At 50.1% G+C, this 12,054-nt stretch overlaps 1 protein-coding gene across 4 annotated transcripts in view; it reads left to right on the top strand.

Annotated features, from left to right (window-relative positions):
• FAM3A (FAM3 metabolism regulating signaling molecule A) overlaps nucleotides 1–12,054 on the top strand; it is a 154,050-nt gene that overhangs the window by 125,702 nt on the left and 16,294 nt on the right. The window lies entirely within an intron of this gene.

Genomic DNA, 12,054 nt, shown 5'->3' with positions numbered 1-12,054 from the left:
CTTCTCTGCCTCTGACGCGCATCTATTATGGACCTTGACCTGCGATACTGCAAGAGTCCTTTACCAAACGTCAACCTGAGCCCTCCACTAAATCCATCCCCTCAATGGGATGACTTCTTGTGTAAGAGTGCAGTCTCAAACCCTGTGCAGACTGCACAATCCCTTTTAGCACATCACCCCGTCACCAGCCCTCCCCAACTGTGTGTACCCCCACCTGAATGCTTCCGCCTTCATCCCCATGCCCCCACTCACCCGTCCTCTGCCATCTCATCGCAAACCCCAGCCTCCCCCCAGTCCTGTGCTGTCCTCTCCCATCCCTTACTTCCTAATCCCCAAGTCCTGCTTGTTACCAGTTCCCGTCACCAACTCTGCTTCCTAACCTCTGTTTCCTCACCCTTTCATCACCTGTCCTTCCCTCACCAATCCCCAAACATTGCTCCTGTATATATGATAAATTCAAAATATTAACATACAGTGAAGCCACAGTCCAAAGTCTTTAGAATAGTTTCCACGTGTGAGTTGTTGTTGTTTTTAAATCCTCCTACTTCAAAAGATGCTTCAGGAGTAGACCTACAAAAAGAGGCAAAAATATGCAGCAGTTCATAACATTTCTAAATTAGCTGCAAAGAAAATACTATATTCTTATGTTGCTGGTCCTGCCAGTCTTGAGTGTGTGGTGTGCTGTGGAGAGACTTGGTATCAGGAGTGTCACCGTTCTGTAAGAGAGCTCAGCAGTAACCCGCGGAGCCGGAGAGCGGGAGGCCCATGGTGCTCCCAGGCCCCAACCTGTCACTGCCCTGTGCTCCTTCACACGAGTCCTTTCTTCCTTCATGTAGTAAAGGGACAGCGCTCATGTCAGTGGAGACTAGGAGAGGATCAGGTCCTCTGTAAACTGCTGACCAATCTCACTACTACCTGCTGCACAAAATGTATGGAGAAACACATAGTAAATTAACTTTAAACCTTTACAGAGGTACAGATTTGCTTTGCTACATGTTTCCCATAGACCAGGGGTACCCAGTACTGCTTTTGTGATTGCAAAGCCTTTTGATTACTTTCATTCTTGACTCCTCGCACCCTTTGGGTCTCATGACTGTTCTTTTTGGTTTTAAGATCTGCATTTTGTTTTTATTTTCCATTTCTCACCACACTCCTCCTTTTTAAAGTATTTGAAGAATTCTTATGAGGTGCACAAGGGTCACCTCTGCCCATTTTTAGATCTTGCTGGCCAACAGCCTGGCGCCCGACCATTGTTTATCATTCATTGGCATCATTGTCAATCGTATTTGCTGCCTCCTGATTGGCCATCAAGTACCCATCATCACTTCATTTTCTTTCTGTGGAGCATGGACCAAGCACAGATTGATTCACCTTTATTAGGCCCTGTCCACAGCTCACGCTGAGTTTCAGGGACTGTTTCTTCTTCCTCTCCCATTCACTCGCCCCTTGTCCGTGATGCGTCTCCCCTTCCTCCCTTCTCCCCCACAACGTCTCAGAGAGTTGTCATAGAGCTTCCTGGTTTTCAATTCTGGAATATCTTTGCTTTAAACCCCCGACAGTCAGATCTGTTCGCTGGTTCTCACAACGAGGTGATTGTTACTGACTATTATTCTCTATCATGATTGAGCACGGAGCATGTTTGCTGCTCCTGTTGGGGAAGGCTTTTAACATTTGTAGCGCCACAGCACTGCCGCAATCTGGCTCCATCTCCTCCCCCACCCGGTACAATATATGTTGCTCCTTCGCCCACTAGCCCCTCCCCGTCTCAAACACATTTATTTATAAACAAACCACTTTTTGCAGAAATGTTCCGCTCCACTCAATTCCACTCTACACCACACAATTCCACCCCACACAATTCCACTCCACACAATTCCACTCCACACAATTCCACTCCACACCACACAATTCCACCCCACACAATTCCACTCCACACAATTCCACTCCACACCACACAATTCCACTCCACACAATTCCACTCCACACAATTCCACTCCACACCACACAATTCCACTCCACACAATTCCACTCCACACAATTCCACTCCACACAATTCCACTCCACACCACACAATTCCACTCCACACAATTCCACTCCACACCACACAATTCCACACCACACAATTCCACTCCACACAATTCCACTCCACACCACACAATTCCACACCACACAATTCCACACCACACAATTCCACTCCACACAATTCCACTCCACACCACACAATTCCACACCACACAATTCCACTCCACACAATTCCACTCCACACAATTTCACTCCACACAATTCCACTCCACACAATTCCACTCCACACAATTCCACTCCACACAATTCCACTCCACACCACACAATTCCACCCCACACAATTCCACTCCACACAATTCCACTCCACACCACACAATTCCACTCCACACAATTCCACTCCACACAATTCCACTCCACACAATTGCACTTCATGCAAACAATTCTACTCCACACATTTCAATTCCATGCTACTCAGTTCCACGCCAAGGCACTCGGTTTCCATTCCACGCCACATAATTCCATGCAAAACGATTCCACTGCATGTCGTACAATTCAACTCCACATCACACAATACCACTCCACACAATTCCACTTCATGTCACACAATTCTACTCCACTGCACACCACAAAACTTTTCTCCCCACCACCCAGTGCCACTCCACTCCACACAATGGCACTCCACTCCAACAAAACCAATAAATAGATCTCACATAGGCAAGACCTGTTGTTTTTGCCAATGCTTTTTGGATTCTGGCTTACCGGCATCCCTGTTTGCAGCCCCACCCACGTTGCCCTAGATCTGCCGGACAGCCCCAGTACAGCGTCCTCGTTTTTTCCTGGCTGGATGTCGAGGTTCTCAATCCATTCGAGAATGAGTTCTCTGACCAGGCTAATCCCAGGAGTTCCTCTCAGGTCCGGTCAAACAGTGCAGATGTTCTGGGAGGCATCTGGAAAGGGGCTCAGCTGCCTTCCATCTGACGCGTCTGTGTTGGTTTCCTTTGCAGGTGATTCTCTGACGCGTCCTTGGTAATAGCAGGTATTCCCTTTGACGCGCAACAGTCAGCCGGAGGAGTTTAAATAAGCTCATGTGCTGAAGCTCTTGCTGTTCTCAAGGGGTGACTCTTTGCTCCCCACTGGCTGACTCTACAAAAGAAACCTGGGGGTGACAGCTACTCTCATCTAGGACTCCCCTGGACAGGAGGCGGCTCCCCTCGCCTGGGACGGTCACAGGTCCTCTCAGTACTGCCAGTGTTGCCTCAAGGGTCCCTGAGTGGCGGCTCTTGAGTCCCAATAGGTGATTTGTTTCCCTGAATGTCCTCAGTCTGCGCCCTCATACCGGACCGCATGATGTTGCCTCCAGTTCTGACCCATGGTTGTCGGTGTTGGCTGTGCCAGTGCTTGAACGGCTGCCGTCTCGTTCATTCAGAATCTTTTCGGTACCCTGCCAGGTCAGCACTTCCAACTAGTGTGTGTACACTTGGAGGATTATCTTTTTTTCTGACCCCTAGATTTACACCCGGTCTAAGTGTTGATCGCTTGGGACAGAACATCCATGGAGGCGAAGAAACCGCGGCCTCAACCTGGTAACTGTCCTAGATCCCTCCAGGAATCCAACGAGTCCAGCAGCTTCACAAGATCAACAGATATCAGATCCGGCCAGCTGACTAATGGAATTTGGATGGAACATCTAGTTAAAGACTGACTTTAAAAAAAAATTAAACCACAAAATCAAGTATTTATTTATTCATTTATTTGAATAGCACTTCTGTCACCCGAAGGTGTTCTTGCGTTAGGAAAAAAGGAGAAGGTAGCTAAAGGATGTTCAACAGAATAGATATGTCTTTAGCTTTTTACAGAACTGGAGGTGAGAGATAGTCTGGGAGTATCCAATTTTCACATCCACCGGCCAGGGTAGTGCACTACGTTGCTATCAGCGGGTGACCCTGCAGACAAGTATGGCATTTCTCTGGACACTGGAATGAAAGCATTTTTCTGATAGATACATCTGCTGTGTGGATTCCTCACCTTGTGAATATCCCCCTTGCGTCAGCAACGTTCAGAAATGTTCTTCGTAGCACGCCGGCGTGGACGACGTCATAGGAGCACGACATCGCGCGCGACTCCGTCTGACGTCACCGACTCCTTATAAGACCCACGTCGGCGTGATGACGTCAGTTCCCTTTTTTCTGCGTCGTCGACGCTAATGGTTTCTGGGATCTTCTGCGATACTTAGTATCTTCTTTTGTTTAGTGTTACTATTTCATCTGTTGAGTGTTCCTTCTTCGTCGAGAATGTCGTCGAGGAAGACAGGGTTCAAACAGTGTGGGTCATGCGCTCGCATGATGTCGATCACCGATCCGCATGGTGATTGTTTATGGTGCCTTGGATCAGACCATGACGTTAAGAACTGTCGATCCTGCTTCAAAATGAACCCTAAGGCTTTACGTGAACGTGAAGCTAAACTTCTTCTAGCGAAGGTAAAAGGAAGAGAAGCTGATAGATCTTCGAGATCGACGTCCAGACGTTCGAAGTCGAGACAGAAGTCGCGATCGAAGTCGAGATCGAGGTCGAGGTCCAGAGCGAGGTCGAGGTCCAGGGAAAGGTCAAGATCCGGATCCAAATCGGCTTCGGGTCATGCTTCTGGCTCTTCAAAAAAGAAACACAAGAGGAGAAAACATAGCTCGAGACATCACTCTGGTAAAGATTCTTCGGATTCAAAGAAAAAGTCTCGAAGACATCATAAGGACTTTGTATCTCCTTCTCCTTTGCAATCTCTTCGAGGTTCCCCGACGCCGGAACAAGAACCTGATCCGGAATCGCACCATTCTTCGTATCATGAAGTAGAAGAAGAAGTTCCTCAGACTTCGACTCCGGTAGAAGTCCCTGTAAACCAGGATGAACCGATGTCGGAGCAACCTCCTTCGGAACAACCAACTGGTTCGTATCCTCCCTTTCCTGGTCCGGGACAAGACCCCTTGCATTTTCTTAATGCGCTGTTTGGAGTCTATACTAGAGCAATGTACCCCACTGGTGCACCAGTTGGTCCCGTGGGTCCATTGTCTTTCAACTTGGGCATTCCTCAATCTTACGCCCCGGCTCCCTTTATGCCGTTTATGCCGACGCCTTTTACACCTTGGCTCGGTACGGCTCCACCGAGGTCGTCGACTCCGCATACGGCTTCGCCAACTCCGGATTGACCTCGTGAGTCTAATCGAGGTACCACGCCGATTCGTGAATCTCATCCTCCTGCTGCCCCGGCTCCTCACTCGACGCCGGGTCCGACTCCGTCGGAGTCGTTGCCGGATCCATCGACTTCGATTCGTATCGAATGGTCGAGGCGCAGAGCTCAACGCCTCTTGGAAGAAAAGGAGTTCGAAGATCCTGAAGTGGAGGAAGGTGAACTTCTGGATCAAGGAGACTGTTTTGACGACCTTCATAGTGCCAGTGGTCTAGAACTTTCTCCGGAATGGGGTTTACCATCAGTTTCTGATACACCGTCAAAGGACGTGACACCTTACCACACTGTGATTAGAAAGGCTGCAGATCTACTTAATCTGACATTACCTACTGTTGAATACAAACCTAATATTCTTACAGAGGTTTTACATTCACCCTCATCCATTATAGAGCCTACACTTCCATTCACTGAGGCTTTAACTGAGCCAATAATGGAAGTTTGGAAGAAATCTTTGACTGCTCCGGCGGTTTCCAGATCTGTAGCGAGACGTTACAGAGTGGCACCTGGTGACCCCGAGTTCCTCTCTTCACATCCTTCTCCTGAGAGCTTGGTGGTACAGGCCGCTTGTTCCAACAGATCGGCAGGTTCATTTCCTCAAGTACCAGCAGACAAGGACTCAAAGAAGTTGGACCAATCTGCTAAAAAGATTTTCTCATCAAGTAGCATGGCTCTAAAATCTACTAATGCTACTTGTCTGCTAGGGAGATATGTACATGCTTTGATGGACTCTGTGAAGCAACTGTCATCTAAGCTTCCTGAGGATGATAGGAAAACCTTTAATGAAGTAGTCTCCGACACTCAAGCTGCAGCCCGCTTAGTCATTCAGAGTGGCATGGACACGGCAGACTCTGTTGCCAGAATTATGGGTTCCACTGTTGCCACCAGAAGGGCTGCATGGCTAAAATCTTCTGACTTTTCAGCAGACGTTCAATCCACTTTAATAGACTTACCTTTTGATGGGACTGGCCTCTTTGGGAAGAAGGCGGATGTGGCTTTGGAGAGATTCAAAGATAGCCGGGCTACAGCAAGATCTTTGGGTCTTCAAGCTAGAGGTTCTGCCACTAGGAAGTTTAGAGGATTTGGTAGATCCACTTTTTGTTCCTATAAGCAAGGCCAGCAGCAACAACAGCAGCAGAACCCTTTGTATAAATCATACTGAGGCAAACCAAGGGGACGTGCTCGTGGACGCCAAGCCTCCTCCTCCTCTACTTCCTCCTCTAATACCCACCCCCCACCTACAACAGCAAAGCAGTCCTAGATCCACCATTCAGGGTCATGCGGGTCCGGTGGGGGGTCGGCTTACTCATTTTCTATGGGATTGGGAATCGGTTACATCAGATCTTTGGGTTCTCAATCTCGTAGAAAATGGGTATGCCCTTCCCTTCCAGGAGTTCCCTCCCAATTACCCTCCTTGCCAAGGTTATTGTTCGGAGGAACACCTGCTTCTCCTGCAGGAAGAAGTCCTGGCACTGTTCAGAAAGGATGCGATAGAGGTGGTTCCGGAGCAGGAGAGGGGTCAGGGGTGCTACTCCCGGTATTTCCTGATTCCCAAGAAGGATGGCAGGCTTCGGCCAATCCTGGACCTCAGGATTTTGAACCTCTATCTCAAACAGGAGAAGTTCAAAATGCTCACACTTGCACAGGTTCTTCAAGCGCTGATGGAAGAAGACTGGATGGTGTCGATCGACTTGCAGGATGCGTATTTTCACATCCCCATTCTGAAGTCGCACAGGAAGTATCTCCGTTTTACGGTAGGATCGCAACACTACCAGTTTGCGGTCCTTCCTTTTGGGCTTACTACTGCGCCTCGAGTTTTCACCAAGGTGATGGCAGTGGTGGCTGCGCATCTCGGAAGATCGGGGATTCCTGTGTTCCCCTATCTAGACGACTGGCTGATCAAAGCGGAGTCGCCGGAGAATGTGCTTCATCATCTGCAAGAGACAACCCAGTTGTTGTTCAGGTTGGGTTTTTCGATAAATGTACCCAAGTCTCACCTGGTGCCCTCCCAGCGCAACCTGTTCATAGGTGCTGTACTGGACACTACTGTATGTCGTGCATTCCCTCCACCTCAAAGGATTCGCGACATACAAGAAATGATTCCTTTATTTTTCAATGGAGCGGTCGTTCTTGTCCTGAATGTCCTTCGCCTGCTCGGTCTGATGGCTTCTTGCATTCTGTTGGTCAACCATGCACGCTGGCACATGAGGGCGCTCCAGTGGTGCCTCCGCAGGCAGTGGTATCAGCACAACGGAGATCTCAGGGAGTCAGTGAGGATCTCCAGAGAAGCTGCGGCGGATCTGTCTTGGTGGAGCGTGGAAGGCAATCTATCACAAGGAAAGTCTTTTCAACTTCCTCCATCGGTGGCTACAGTGATAACGGATGCATCCACTCTAGGGTGGGGTGCTCATCTGGGGGACCTGGAGGTTTGATTTGATTTGATTTGATGTGGATTTATATAGCGCGAATTGCTGCCCAGAGGCGTCCAAGCGCTGAGAATACCAGATCCGACAGAGGGGGGAAGCACGGGAGAGGGGGGAGGTTAGACTGAATGAAACAGGAGGGTTTTCAATTGTTTGCGGAATGTCGTAAGGTTAGAGTTGGATCTTAGATGCGGTGGAAGGGTGTTCCAGGCCCTCGCCGCATTGTAGGAAAAAGACCTACCTCCAGCTCTGGATCTCCTTACTCTCGGGGTGACTGCTAAGAAAGACTGATCTGATCTTAGGTTCCTGTTGGGTCTGTAGTGATGGATTAGGTCCTGTGTGATCTTGGGGCCAGAGTTCCAAAAAGACTGGTGGGCTATGCATAAGGCTTTGAACAGCACCCTTTGACGCACAGGTAGCCAGTGGAGAGAGACCAACCCGGATCTGACTGACTGTCTGCGAGGGATGTCAAGTAGCAGACGTGCAGCACAATTTTGCGCTATCTGCAACCTCCTCAGAGTGGATTCTGGGGCTCCGAGGTAGAGGACGTTATTAAAATCAAGGCGGGATTGAATCAGGCCTTGAATCGCTGCCTGCCTGGCCTCCATAGGAAGAAGGGGGAAAATTTTCTTAAGCATCTTCATGATGCCAAAGCAGGTGGCCGAGAGTTTGGTGGATTGTACATCGAAAGAGAGTGATCTATCCATCCATATTCCCAAACTTTTAATACTGTTTTTGGGGGTAGGTGGAGGGCCCATACTGGGTGGCACAGAGTGGTCGGGAGGCTGGAGACCGAGTTGCCGAGAACCATAAGCTCGGTCTTGTCTCCGTTTAGTTTCAAGGATGATAAGGACATCCAGGATTTTACCTCCTCTAGACACTCCCTGAGTCCGCTCTGTACAGGTAGATTGGTCTCCTGTGTAAGGGAGACCACTAGCTGCGTGTCGTCCGCGTAGGAAATGATCTTAATCCCAAACGGACGGACGACATCAGCTAGTGGCCTCATGTACAGATTGAAGAGAGCCGGGCTCAGAGAGGATCCCTGGGGGACGCCACAGTTCAGGGGAATGCTGGTGGAAACTGAATCACCATCAAACACCTGGAAAGATCTATCCTCCAGGAAAGACCGGAACCAAGACCAAGCTCTGCCCCTGATCCCAACCTGGGCCATACGGTCCAGCAAGGTAACATGGCTGACCGTATCGAAGGCCACACTGAGATCAAGGAGAATCACTGCCACTGATCCTCCCTGATCTAGGATTTTCCTTGCCTCCTCGGTGACCATGAGGAGGGCGGTCTCGGTCCCGTGTTTGGGTCTAAAGCCGGTTTGGGTGGGGTCCAGAAGAAGGTGTGTTTCTAGAAAGTTGGTGAGTTGGAGATTTATGTATTTCTCCAGGACCTTGCTCGCCCAGAGGAGCAGGGATATTGGGCGGTAATTGCTCATATCCGAAGGGTCCAGGCTGGGCTTTTTCAACAGGGCCTTCACCATGGCCTGCTTCCAGACTGTGGGAACTGTGCCCTTGGAGATGGAAGTATTTAGCACTTCCCTTAGTGTGGGCAGGGTGGTTTGGGCGGCTGTCATCATTATCTCTGGGGGGGCAGGATCATTGGGGGAACCGGATTTAACCTTGCGTGCCAAGGACTCCAAAAGGGCAAGTTCCAGTGGAGGGAAGTGACACAGCGTGGGTGATTGGGAATTACACGTAGGCTCAACAGGATGTGGAGGCGTAATTGACGGAGGGGAGTTGGTCCGGGGGAAGGCAGAGTAGATGGAACTAATTTTCTGATGGAAAAATTCTGCGACTTTGTTGCAGTGGGAAACAGGCTTGTCCACTGATGGACTGGGGGGGGGGTTTAGTGAGTAGATTTATGATTTTGAAAATTTCCTTCGGCTTTGATTTGGCAAGGACAATTTTCTCCGAGAAGTAGGCGGCCTGGGCTTCCTTTATCAGGTTTTTGTAGTTACTAATAGCTTCTCGGTAACGGGTTTTATCTGCCACTGAGTAGTCAATTCGCCAGCGTCTTTCGCGTTGCCTACAGCACCGTTTTTTCTCTCTCAGATTCTCCGTGTACCACGGGGCAGTTTTGTGGGGGCGTTTAAGCGTGATTTCCTTTTTCGGGAGGGCGATGTCAAGGGATTGGGAAATCCAGTTGACGTAGGCCAGATTGGCTGAATCGGGGTTCTCCGTGATCATGGGACGGGTCTCTGTGAGTGCGTTGGTCCACCTGTCAATCGCTAGATGGGACCAAGTTCTCCTGAATCTAGTAATGGGGATATGTTCAGGGGGCTTAGGGATAGTCCAATTGATGGGGATCGGGAATTGATCCGTCCATGGAAGGGGTATGGGGCGGCTGGTAAGGAGATCGATGCAGTTGGTAAAGACTGGGTCGAGCAAATGGCCTTTTACGTGTGTGGGCAGGGTAACCCGTTGTGAGAGTAACAGAGCTGCTAGGTCGCTTGTTAGAGTCGAAGCAGTAAGGTCTGAGGGTGAATCAAAGTGAAAGTTAAAATCACCTAACAGGATAAAGTTGGGTGAAGAAATGATACGTTCGGATACATTAGTGGGTAAGCTGACGTGGAACTGTCTCGGGGGGCCTGGTGGTCGATAAATCAGGGTGCCTGAAAGGCACTTATTGGGGGACAGTTCTATATTAAAGGTAAGATTTTCACAGTCTAGAATGGTTTCAGCAACCACTCTGCAGTTGAACTGTTCTTTGTGTATTATAGCTAGGCCACCTCCCCTCCCTTTTGGCCGGTCCTGGCGCAGGATTTGAAACCCTGCAGGAAGCGCAGCTATTACGGCTGGGTCGGCTTCCAGGGAAAGCCAGGTTTCTGTAAGGAACAGAATATCAGGTGAGTGTTCATCTATTAATAACATTATTTCGGCTGAATGTTTGGGAAGGGAGCGGCAGTTCAGCAAAAACATCCGACAATTGTCGAGTGGTTTGACGGTTATAGTGGGTTTGAGGGGTTTGCGGCACTCTGGACATAGTTGAGGTAGGTTGTCGGCGAAGAGTCTGTGACAACAATGATTGTCCATGGGGGCCCTCAGACTATGGAGGAAGTCAGCACTATAGGAGATGCGATGGGTTGTTGGGGGGGCAGGGGAGCTGGCCCCTGGCCCGGACTCGGCGCGGACGAGCGCAGACGAGCTTGCCTTATGCGCGCCTTCGGCGCGCATTCGTCGCGCCCGCTGCGCTCGTCCGCTGCGCTTCCTGTGCATACACATATTTATTGGGAGGGTGTAGGGGGCGTGTCCCTCGCTTCCTCGTGGCCGATGGCGGCTGAGGAGGGCACTCCCTCTGAGCGCTGGCTCCGCTCTGGGGAATCAGGAAGTTACAGGTATTTAAAAACACATTTAAAACTTCAATAAGTGCAAAATAACAATTTTTCAAGCAGCGTGGTTCCTCTCCCGGCTGTGCCTCAGGAGGGAAATGGCATACAGCGAGCTAGTGGTCAGCGCTCTATATATCTCCGAAGTGGGCGTGGCTACGAGGGGGGGCGTGTCCCTCGCTTCCTCGTGGCCGATGGCGGCTGAGGAGGGCACTCCCTCTGAGCGCTGGCTCCGCTCTGGGGAATCAGGAAGTTACAGGTATTTAAAAACACATTTAAAACTTCAATAAGTGCAAAATAACAATTTTTCAAGCAGCGTGGTTCCTCTCCCGGCTGTGCCTCAGGAGGGAAATGGCATACAGCGAGCTAGTGGTCAGCGCGCTATATATCTCCGAAGTGGGCATGGCTACGAGGGGGGGCGTGTCCCTCGCTTCCTCGTGGCCGATGGCGGCTGAGGAGGGCACTCCCTCTGAGCGCTGGCTCCGCTCTGGGGAATCAGGAAGTTACAGGTATTTAAAAACACATTTAAAACTTCAATAAGTGCAAAATAACAATTTTTTAAGCAGCGTGGTTCCTCTCCCGGCTGTGCCTCAGGAGGGAAATGGCATACAGCGAGCTAGTGGTCAGCGCGCTATATATCTCCGAAGTGGGCGTGGCTACGAGGGGGGGGCGTGTCCCTCGCTTCCTCGTGGCCGATGGCGGCTGAGGAGGGCACTCCCTCTGAGCGCTGGCTCCGCTCTGGGGAATCAGGAAGTTACAGGTATTTAAAAACACATTTAAAACTTCAATAAGTGCAAAATAACAATTTTTTAAGCAGCGTGGTTCCTCTCCCGGCTGTGCCTCAGGAGGGAAATGGCATGGTCAAGGGTCTTTGGTCTCCAGAGGAAAGGTTGCTTCACATCAACCTTTTGGAATTGCGGGCGATACGTCTGGCGCTCAAGGCTTTCCTCCCTTCCCTTCGCGGTCTGTCGGTTCAGGTCCTGACGGACAACACGACCGCGATGTGGTACATCAACAAGCAGGGAGGAGTAGGGTCGCAG

The sequence above is a fragment of the Lissotriton helveticus genome, chromosome 10 (assembly GCF_964261635.1).
Source record: "Lissotriton helveticus chromosome 10, aLisHel1.1, whole genome shotgun sequence".
Classification (NCBI taxonomy): Eukaryota; Metazoa; Chordata; class Amphibia; order Caudata; family Salamandridae; genus Lissotriton; species Lissotriton helveticus.
Note: the sequence above shows the minus strand (reverse complement) of the source record. Positions and strands in the feature narration are given on the sequence as shown.